Genomic DNA, 11,429 nt, shown 5'->3' on the forward strand with positions numbered 1-11,429 from the left:
GGATAAAATGTCTATGATATGATCATAGAGATGAATACCTGAGTTACATGTTTGGTACACAATTAATACATTATGGAAATTGTTTCACAACTAATGCCGCCTGGAACACCATAGTGTGATGGTGTGTCCGAACATCATAGCTGCACCCTATTGGATGTGGTGCATACCATGATGTCTTTTATCGAATTACCACTATCGTTTATGGGTTAGGCATTAGAAACAACCGCATTCGCTTTAAATAGGGCACCACATAATTCCGTTGAGATGACACCGTATGAACTATGGTTTAGAGAAACCTAAGCTGTCATTTCTTAAAAATTTGGGGCTGTGACGCTTATGTGAAAAGGGTTTAGCCTGATAAGCTCGAACCCAAAGCGGATAAATGCATCTTCATAGGACACCCAAAACAGTTGGGTATACCTCCTATTTCGGATCCGGAAGCAAAAGTGATTGTTTCTAGAAACGGTTCCTTTCTCGAGGAAAAGTTTCTCTTGAAAGAATTGGGTGGGAGGATGGTGGAGACTTGATGAGGTTATTGAACCGTCACTTCAACCAGTGTGTACCAGGGCACAGGAAGTTGTTCCTGTAGCGCCTACACCAATTGAAGTGGAAGCTGATGATAGTGATCATGAAACTTAAGATCAAGTCACTACCAAACCTTGTAGGTCGACAAGGATGCGTACTATTTCAGAGTGGTACGTAATCCTATCTTGGAGGTCATGTTGCTAGACAACAATGAACCTACTAGCTATGGAGAAATGATGGTGGGCCCGGATTCCGACAAATGGCTCGAGGCCATAAAATCCGAGAGGATCCATGTGTGAAAACAAAGTATAGACTTTGGAAGAACTACTTGATGGTCGTAAGGCTATTGGGTACAGATGGATTTTAAAAGGAAGACGGACAATGATGGTAAGTATCACCATTAAGAAAGCTCGACTTGTCGTTAAGATGTTTTCCGACAAGTTCAAGGAGTTGACTGCGGTGAGACTTTCTCACTCGTAGCGATGCTATGAGTCTGTTGGAATTGTATTAGCAGTTACTGCATTATTTATGAAATCTTGCAGATAGGATGTCAAAACATTGTTTCCTCGACAATTTTCTTGAGGAAAGGTTGTATGTGATACAACCAGAAGGTTTTTGTCAATCCTAAAAGATGCTAACAAGTATGCACATGTTCATATGCACATGTTCATCATGTCGTAACTCTGCATCCGTAGCTCCGTTTTGGGCATATAGTATATCTAAATGTTCGTCTCAGAGAGCATATCATTTCATCTCATTGCATCATTTTCATTTGAGTTCATCTTGATGCCCGAAATGCTATTAGAAGAGTGCTACTTGAGATAATTGTCAGATCTGCTGCTCCATTTAGATATTCGTCTTTTTTGCCATGATTAATGTGTGCATGATATGCCCCTGAGCTCTACATACGTTTTGTTAAGAGTTTTGCCATCTTTCCAGAGGTGCAATCCATGTATTTTTGTGATGTGTGTGGTGACTAGCACAAGCTTGCAAAGTGAGGCACTTGGTAATGCTGATTTCAGGGACTTAGCAATTCCACTAAGTCCTTGATCTGTTTATATCAATATGCCATATGTTCATGTTGTTTCCTAGTGATCCGTGCCTCTTTTGAGGATGATCAGTAAGGATGTTTTGTTAATCTTGTAGTGCTCTATCCATCCATGTCTTTGTTTGCAATTATGGAGCACCCTAGCTTGAGTCAATCAAGCTCTACTTTTGTCATTTCGTGAATCTGGGCAGATTGTCTACTTGTTAGCGATTTTGCCGATGATGTTGTAGTTGATCCGTGCATGCTATGTTCTTGTTCTTGCCATGTCTAGCTTGTATTTTGTGTATTCTTGATGGGTGTATGCTTAGCTCGTCATGACTTGCTCTGTAGTGAGTGCATCGAGCTCGTAAACATGCCTACTTGATATCTGTTTCAGTATGCTCCAGTTTTCACTAAGTCTGTGATCTAATTATGTTTTTGCCATGTTCACATGCTTGCAATTGTATTTTCTGATCCCTTTTGGCTCAAGGTCACTAAGGGACTTTTGTTAAGCTCTTTGAGTAGCTCCATGCCATGCTTTACTTTGCCATGTTCAGGTCCTGTAGCATATAGTTTGCATGCTCCAAAGAGTGCTATCTGATCTGAAATTCCAGACAAGTGTTAATTTCACTAAGTCTGAGATCTGTTTACCAAATGCATTTTTGCCATGCTTGTTTGAACCTGTTAATGTATGAATTGGCCGTAGCTCAGTGTTCATCTTTTGTTAAGCATCATGAATGCATCCCTGCCATGTATTTTGTTGCCATGTTTGAGTGTTGTAGCATGTTCATCTTGTTGCATTTAGATGGCTACTTGCTGTATATCGCAGAACATGGTCATATTTGAATCGCTTGCCATTTCCAAACCGTAACTCCGATTCCGGTGATCTTTATATCGTTTTCAAGCGATTTCATCTAACCTTTCCAGTTGGCACCCTTGGATTTCCAAGTTGAGGCCAGGTTCATGCATTCCTTGTCAAATCTTGCATATGCATCGCATACCGCATCCCGCATATCATATCATGTTGTTGTGTTGGTTGTTTACTATGTTGTGTGCTTCTTTCCAGTGTTTGCTTCTTCGGGTTGGTTCCGGTAACGTCGCGTTTGTGAGGACCCGTTCATCTATGTCCGTTTGTCTTCTTCATGGACTCGTTCTTCTTCCTTGCGGGATCTCAGGCAAGATGATCATACCCTCGAAATCACTTCTATCTTTGCTTGCTAGTTGCTTGCTCTTTTGCTATGCCTATGCTGTGATACCTACCACTTGCTTATCATGCCTCCTATATTGTTGAACCAAGCCCCTAACCCACCTTGTCCTAGCAAACCGTTGCTTGGCTATGTTACCGCTTTGCCCAGCCCCTCTTATAGCGTTGTTAATTGCAGGTGAAGATTGAAGTTTGTTCCTGTTTGGAACATGGAGATGTTGTTCCTTATTGGAACATGTTTACTTGTTGGGATATCACTATATATCTTATTTAATTAATGCATCTATATACTTGGTAAAGGGTGGAAGGCTCGGCCTTATGCCTGGTGTTTTGTTCCACTCTTGCCGCCCTAGTTTCCGTCATATCGGTGTTATGTTCCCGGATTTTGCGTTCCTTACGCGGTTGGGTGATAATGGGAACCCCTTGATAGTTCGCCTTGATTAAAGCTTTTCCAGCAATGCCCAACATTGGTTTTACCATTCGTCGCCTAGCCTTTTTCTTTTCCCTTGGGGGTCGCGCGCCCAAGGGTCATCATTATTTTAACCCCCCCGGGCCAGTGCTCCTCCGAGTGTTGGTCCAACCGGGCGATGTCCGGGGCTACCAGGGGCAACTCTGGGCTGGCCTACCCGATGTCTGGCTCATCTGAGTGTGCCCTGAGAACGAGATATGTGCAGCTCCTATCGGGATTTGTCAGCACATTCGGGCGGTGTTGCTGGATTTGTTTTAACTTGTCGAAGTGTCTTGTAGAACCGGGATACCGAGTCTGATCACAATGTCTCGGGAGAAGGTCTATTCCTTCGTTGACCGTGAGAGCTTGTCATGGGCTAAGTTGGGACACCCCTGCAGGGATTTGAACTTTCGAAAGCCGTGCCCGCGGTTATGGGCAGATGGGAATTTGTTAATGTCCGGTTGTAGATAACTTGAACCTTAACTTAATTAAAATGAATCAACCGCGTGGGTAACCGTGATGGTCTCTTTCCGGCGGAGTCCGGGAAGTGAACACGGTGTTGGAGTTATGTTTGTCGTAGGTTGTTCTAGGATCACTTCTTGATCATAGTTTATCGATCGTGCTTTGCCTTCTCTCCTCGCTCCCATTTGCGTATGTTAGCCACCATATATGCTAGTCGCTTGCTGCAGCTCCACCTCATACCTTTACCTTACCCATAAGCTTAAATAGTCTTGATCGCGAGGGTGCGAGATTGCTGAGTCCCCGTGGCTCACAGATACTTCCAAAACCAACTTGCAGGTGCCGTTGAACCGTGCAGTTGACGCAACCAAGCTCAGGAGGAGCTCGATGAAGATCTCGTCCTTTGTGTTGTTTCGTTCTAGTTGATCAGTGGTGGTGCCCAGTTGGGGTCGATCGGGGACTATGTCGCATTTGGGGTTCTTCTTATTTTGGTTCCGTAGTCGGACCTTGATTGTATCTGGATGATGTAATGCTTTATTCATGTATTTGTGTGAAGTGGCGATTGTAAGCCAACTATGTATCTCTTTCCCTTATGTATTACATGGGTTGTTTGCGAAGATTACCTCACTTGCGACATTACTTTCAATGCGGTTATGCCTCTAAGTCGTGCTTCGACACGTGGGAGATATAGCCGCATCGAGGGTGTTACACCTCTTCAACGGATTGTGCCCCGAAAAAATCAACAAAATCAGCCTTCTTGAGAATGCAAAGGAAATTTGGGATATTTGATTTATATGCACGAAGGTATCGACTCTGTCAAGGAATCCAAGTTGGATGTGCTTCAAAGTCAGCTTGACAAGTTCAAAATGAAGGATGGTGAAGGTGTCGCTAAAATGTACTCTAGGCTTGCTCTTATCACAAATGAGATCGCCGGCTTAGGAAGTAAAGAGATGAGCGACAAATTCATCATCAAGAAGATCCTAAGAGCTTTGGACGGAAAATATGATACCGTATGCACATTGATCCAAATGATGCCCAATTACAAAGATCACAAGCCAACGGAAGTCATTGGAAGAATTGTTGCTCATGAGATGTCACTCAAGGATAAGGAGGAGCTCCATAACAAGTCAAGTGGTGCTTACAAAGCCTCATGTGAAGCTCCCACATTATCAAGTGAGAAACAAACCTTCAATGAAGAATTGAGCCTAATGGTGAAGAACTTCAACAAGTTCTATAAGAGTAGAAGTAAAGAGAGAAGTTCCAAGTCAAGGTCCTACAATGACAAAAGATCTTCTAGTCGAGAGCGAAATTGCTACAATTGTGGAAGACCCGGACACTATTCCAATGAGTGTACGGCACCCTACAAAAGAAGAGAAGATTCTCCAAAAAGAAGAAGTTGAAGAGAAGAATCACCATCAAGAGAGAGAAGGAGTAGAGATGATCATTATGAACGAAGAACATCCCGGAGAAGTAAGGATTCAGAAAGGAAGGACAAGTCATCAAGGAGCTACACAAAACGAAGACATCAAGCTCATGTTGGTGAATGGGTATCCGGCTCCGAATCCGACAATCACTCCGAGAGAAGCTATCACTCCGACTCCGAATATACTCAAGATGAAGGTGTTGCCGGTCTAGCACTTGTATCAACCAACTCCTACGACATATTTGATTCACCAAATGAAGGACTTGGAAGATGCTTCATGGCTAAAGGCCCAAAGGTATCAAACCCCGAGTATGTTGATTTCAATAATGATGAAGATGACTTGTTAGGTGATGGTGATTTACTTGTTGACAACTCTAGTAGTGAATACTATGATGAAATGCCAATTAATCATGCTAATCAAGATAAAACGAATCACAATGATAAGGAGAAGATTGAGTTTCTAACTAAAGAACTAAACACTCTTAAGTTAGCTCATGAAACTGTCTTAGGAGATCATCGAGAACTTTTAAGGACTCATGAGAAATTACGTTTTGAAAAGCTCAACCTTGAGTAAGAGCATGAGTTCTTAAAGGCAATCAATGATGATCTTCGCAAGAAAAGTTCTTCTTACATTGCCAAATGTTTACTCTTATCCACTTACATGCCTCAAGTAAAGTCTAGCAACAAGAATAAGAAATATTCTTCCTCTAGTAGTAACAATAATCATGCTAAATCTAATGTTGTTGCTTCTAGTAGTTCTCTTGATTCCACTAATGATTCTCTTAGCCAAGTTACACTTGAGTAAGAAAATAGCTTATTTAAGGGAATTATAGAGAAAGGTGTTTACAAGAGCCTTGCCGGGAGTAAGCAATTCGAGGAAATTTTACGCAAGCAAGGAAGGCACCAAAAGAACCAAGGTGTTGGTTTTGAACGAAAGTTCAATGCCAATGGAGTTGAGTGGGAAGAAGATCAATACACCAAGACGAAGTTTGTTCCTCAACAAGAGAAGTATGATCCTACTTCCTTCAAAGGGACACAAGCTCAAGATGATCTTCCACCACAAGACCACAAGCAAAAAGGCAAGGATAAGCTTCAAGAGGAAATTGATGCATTTGAAGAAGCACCCAAGGCCCTGGTCAAGTGGGTTCCCAAGACTACAGACTACATCAAGTTCTACTTCATCAAGTACGACTACAACTCCAAGGATTCCCATCAAGATGATGTGGATCCCGAAGAAGAATAACTAGAGAGTTCTTGAGGGTGACTCCGCCAACATACTTCACTCTTATCATTTTGGCAAGAACAAGCAATCAACTTCCACATCTTGCACTAATTCAAGAAGTCACAAACCCTCTTGTTGGTAAGACAAGGGACAAGGTAACCTAATGCTATCATAGACATCATCTTGTGTGTGCATCACTCTATGTCTATGGATATCCTTGTTTGTTCCTTGTGGGACTAACCCGTGTAGGTATTGAAAGTGCAACTCACTCCAAAGGATTGCTCCAAATGATCTACATCAACATTGAGCATCCACATCTTCAACACCTACATGAAGTCATCATCGACAAAACCCAAGGTTAGTTCATCCCTCTTAGGGGGGATCTCACATCTAGGGGAGCTTTACTCTAAGAATTGAGCTAAAGCAACTCTAATGGTGTGAACACAACAACGCTTTATATAAAAGTGGTAACCCCACTTGTGCTTAAACGATGAGTATGACATATGATCAAATGTTCTCATTTGACTCCTAAGTCAATATACTACTAGGAAAAGGGCTATAGCTGATATGGACATTAATGGCGCATCATGTATGTGGTCCGCCACTGCTATATAGCAGTGGCGCACCAGATACAGGTGCGCCATTAGTGTCCTCATTACTAATGGCGCACCAGACACACGGTGCGCCATTACTAGCAAATTTTTCTCTAAAACTATTAATGGCGCACCACACGCTCGGTGCGCCACTACTGACATTTTTTTACTTTTTTAAAAAAAGTAGTAATGGCGCACCTGGGCGAAGTGCGCCATTACTAGCTCAAACTAGTAATGGCGCACCACACCCATGGGGCACCACTACTGAGAATTATATATATTTTTTGCAAAACTAGTAATGGCGCACCCCTGGCAGGTGCGCCATTAGTAACCAGGGTTACTAATAGCGCATTTGTAGGTGGTGCGTCATTAGTAACCTGAGACGAGCTAGATATTTTGGACAACCACCTACCACACTCACTTTCCCCACTTTATTCTCTCCTCCTCCTCCTCCCCCTCCTCCAAGCTTGTCTCGGCTGCCTACTCCTCCTCACCTCATTTGCACCATAGATTTACCCAAATTAAGTGGTTAAATTACCTTTTTTGATAGGTAAGTACGGGGAAAGCGTTATTTATGTTGTAAATCTACTTTTTTCTCCCTCCAACAACGTGCACATGCACTTTTTATGGCCTAGCTAGATCTACGTATGTTTGTGGTGTTGCATATGTTTGTGGTGTTGCATATATGTTTGTGTTTGCAGGTACCGGTATTTGAAATGCGATAGTTGCCAATATTTTGCCAGAATATTGATTCATTTCCGTTTCTGTGAGAATTTGGCACTATGCATTCTTTTTTGTCCTATTTTTAGGCAAAGTCATGCCAAATTTTTTCTTGGTTCTAAAATATCGTTTTGCTCTACCCCGCAGACTACCATGGTCCGCACGATGACCGAAAGCATCGTGAATAGGTTTTTGAGCTCCGTGAAGGCCGAGATGCTTTAAAAGAACGAGACGGAGATAAGATGTCCGTGTCGAAGATGCAAGCTGAAGAGCCTTATTGCGGACCCGGATTCCGGGCAGGTGCGGGACCACCTGCTCTTGCGTGGTTTCATGGATGGCTATCGGTGGCAAGGTGATGAAGATGACTATGAAGTCGTCCATGGGGGGCGGGCAAGAAATGAGGAAGGGCAGCAAGACAACCACCGCGGCGAGGGCGGGCGAGAAGACAAAGAATCTCCAGGACATGATCACAACGGTGATGTCGGACATGATGATGAGGAAGATCAAGACGAAGGGCATGATCATGAAGATGAAGATGCCGGAGCAGACGACGATGGACCATCAATGGGCTGGGTGCAGGACCCTCAAATTCAAGAGATGCTTCTCAAGAAGACGGATAACACAAGAGCTGTCGCCTGAGAGAAAGCCAAGCTGGATCAACTGGAGATAGACGCGGTTACTCCATTGTATGAAGGATGCAGGCCCGAGGATACCCGCTTGAAAGTAACGCTCATGGCTTTGGAGATGAAGGTAAAACACAAAATGACCGACGCATGCTTCGACGAGAACATGTCATTCTGGCACGAACGTCTTCCCAAGGGGAACAAGTGCCCGACCAGTTTTGAGGAGGCGAAGAAAATCGTGTGTCCTCTGGATTTACCGCACGTGAAATACCATGTGTGCATGAACAATTGCATCATTTATCGGGACGAGCACGCGGAGTCTACCATATGTCCAATGTGCGGTGTCACTCGATACAAGAAGAGGAAGAAAGCTCCTCGAAAAGTGGTGTGGTACTTTCCGATCACTCCTCATCTGCAGCGGTATTTCACGGACCCTAAGCTAGCAAAACTCCTGCGTTGGCACGCGGATAGGGAGGAGAAGAAGCGAGAATATGACGGAAATGATCCGGAGATAAATAAAAAAGACAAGATGCTGAGTCACCCTAAGGATGCGAGCCAGTGGCAAGCGTTGGACTTCGAATACCCAGAATTTGGGGACGATCCAAGGAATATCGTGCTGGGCGCGAGCACCGATGGAGTCAATCCGTTTGGCAACCAGAGAAGCACACATAGCACCTGGCCTGTGTTTGTGTGGATGTACAACCTTCCCCTGGTTGTGCATGAAGAGGAAGTACATTCACATGAGTATGCTAATTGAAGGGCCGAAACAACCAGGGAGCGACATCAATCTGTATCTGGGGCTGCTGAAAGAGGAGCTAGACACGCTGTGGAAAACGTCAGCCAATACGTGGGACGCTGTAGAGAAAGAATATTTCCCTATGAGAGCCGCACTGCTCACGACGGTGCACGACTATCTCGGTTACGGATATCTCGTGGGGCAGGTGGTCCACGGATTTTCTGGATGCGTCAGGTGCATGGATGACACAACGTATCGCCAGCTACATAGAGATCCCGGGTCTTCGAAAACCATGTTCATGGGACATCGAAGGTGGCTTCGCGACGATGACCCATGGAGAAAACGCAAGGATCTGTTCGATGGTGAAACCGAACCCCGAACACGCCAGCGTACAAGGAGCGGCGAGGAAATAGACGAGCTATTGAAAAATTGGAAAGATTGCCCACTGCCGGGAAAGAAGCAAAAGGCGCTAGAGCCAGGAAAGAAGCAAAAGGCGCCAGAGCTGGGAAAGAAGCGAAAGGCGCCAGAGCCGTTGTTGAAGGTATGGAAAACGAGGTTTGTTTTCTGGGACTTGCCGTACTGGAAGATCCACCGTGTGCTCACAGCCTTGATGTCATGCATATCACGAAGAACGTGTGCGAGAGTCTACTTGGTACCCTGCTCAACATGCCAGAGAGGACCAAAGATGGGCCGAAAGCAAGGGCAGACTTGAAATCAATGGGCATCCGGGAGGAGCTTCACGCTAATGATGATGATGAGGCGAAGCAGGACACGGAAAGTTGTCACAAAGGCAAAACTGCCAAGAAGACCGGAAATGACTACCCTCTTGTGTGCTTCACTCTAAGTCAGGAGGAGATCGAGAAGTTTTTCACCTGCCTCATAGGAGTAAAACTTCCTTACGGTTACACAGGGAAAATAAGCAAATACCTAGACTCAGCGAAGCAGAAGTTCAGCAGGATGAAGTCTCACGACTGTCACGTGCTGATGATGCAGATACTTCCAGTTGCAATCCATGGGATCATGGACGCGCACCTCTGTGAAACGCTATTTGGCCTATGCAAATTTTTTCGACGCTATCTCTCAGAAGTCGGTTGGCGTGAGGCATCTCAGAAGGCTACAAGAAGAGATCGTGGTGATACTATGCGACCTTGAGATGTACTTCCCGCCCGCATTCTTCGATGTTATGGTGCATCTGCTGGTCCATATCGTGGAGGATATCATCCAACTCGGGCCGACGTTCCTGCACAGCATGATGCCGTTCGAAAGGATGAATGGTGTCATCAAAGGATACGTTCGCAACATGTCACGTCCAGAGGGAAGCATAGCCAGGGGCTTTCTGACCAAAGAGTGCATCTCCTACTGCACGAATTATCTAGGCATCGAGAACCCCGTTGGTCTGCCCGTCAACAGGCACCTCGGCAGGCTCACTTGATGGGGTCACCGCGAGGGTCGCCGCGAAATGCATCTCGACTTCGAGGGTTGACTCGCCGACTTTGAAAGAGCAAACCTAGCCGCGCTACAACACATAGATGTGGTTGATCCTTGGGTGGTAGAGCACAAAACCTTTATTGAGAAGACGTACAATGACCGGGGCCAACAGAGGACGGATGGAGATATAATCAAAGAGCACAACTCATGTTTCATGCGTTGGTTCAAGGAGAAGCTTCTGTCGTACCCTTTACATGAGGATTCTTCCGCGGAAGAAAAACTCATATTCGCTTTGTCACAGGGCGCCGAGCACAACCTGATGACCTATGAGGTGTACGATATCAACGGCTACACATTCTACACCGAGGACAAGGACATGAAGAGTGATGGTTATCAGAACTCCGGGGTAACGATGGAATCCTACACCGGTAAAGACAAGGACAGATACTACGGAAGGATCAAGGAGATCTGGGAGCTGAGCTACTGTAACGCCCGGATAATTAAGCTACAGTGAATCTCCGCTAATGATGACACGTCACCTCGGTTACTGTTGATAAACCCACATAGTTCGAAACCCAGTTCAAAATTCAAATTTAAAATAAAGGCAAACAATAAAAGTTTTCAAATATTAAAACTAAATGTTCGGGTGGATTCAAATAAATCATGGATAGTTATGATGGAGAAACCACACTTATATAAAATCTTTAAATACTCTAAAATGAATAAAACAGTAGTCAAAACAATTATTGAAATGCATTTTATAATTAATAAAATGTTAAACTATTCTATTTAGGTGTTAAACTTTTTATTGCAGTGGGTTTAGTGGTAGTACTAAGTTAGGGATCATTCTTGTATTTTAACAAACTAAAATAAAATGAGGAACAAGATAAAACAGAAAAGATATAAGTAAAAGAAAAGAAAATACAAAACAGAAAACAAATAAAAAAAGAACTCCCCCCCACTGGGCTCCGGCCCAGCAGGCCACAGCCCCACTGGGCCAACCCCCAGGCCCAGCCGGCCG

The sequence above is a fragment of the Triticum dicoccoides genome, chromosome 5A (assembly GCF_002162155.2).
Source record: "Triticum dicoccoides isolate Atlit2015 ecotype Zavitan chromosome 5A, WEW_v2.0, whole genome shotgun sequence".
NCBI classification, from domain to species: domain Eukaryota; kingdom Viridiplantae; phylum Streptophyta; class Magnoliopsida; order Poales; family Poaceae; genus Triticum; species Triticum dicoccoides.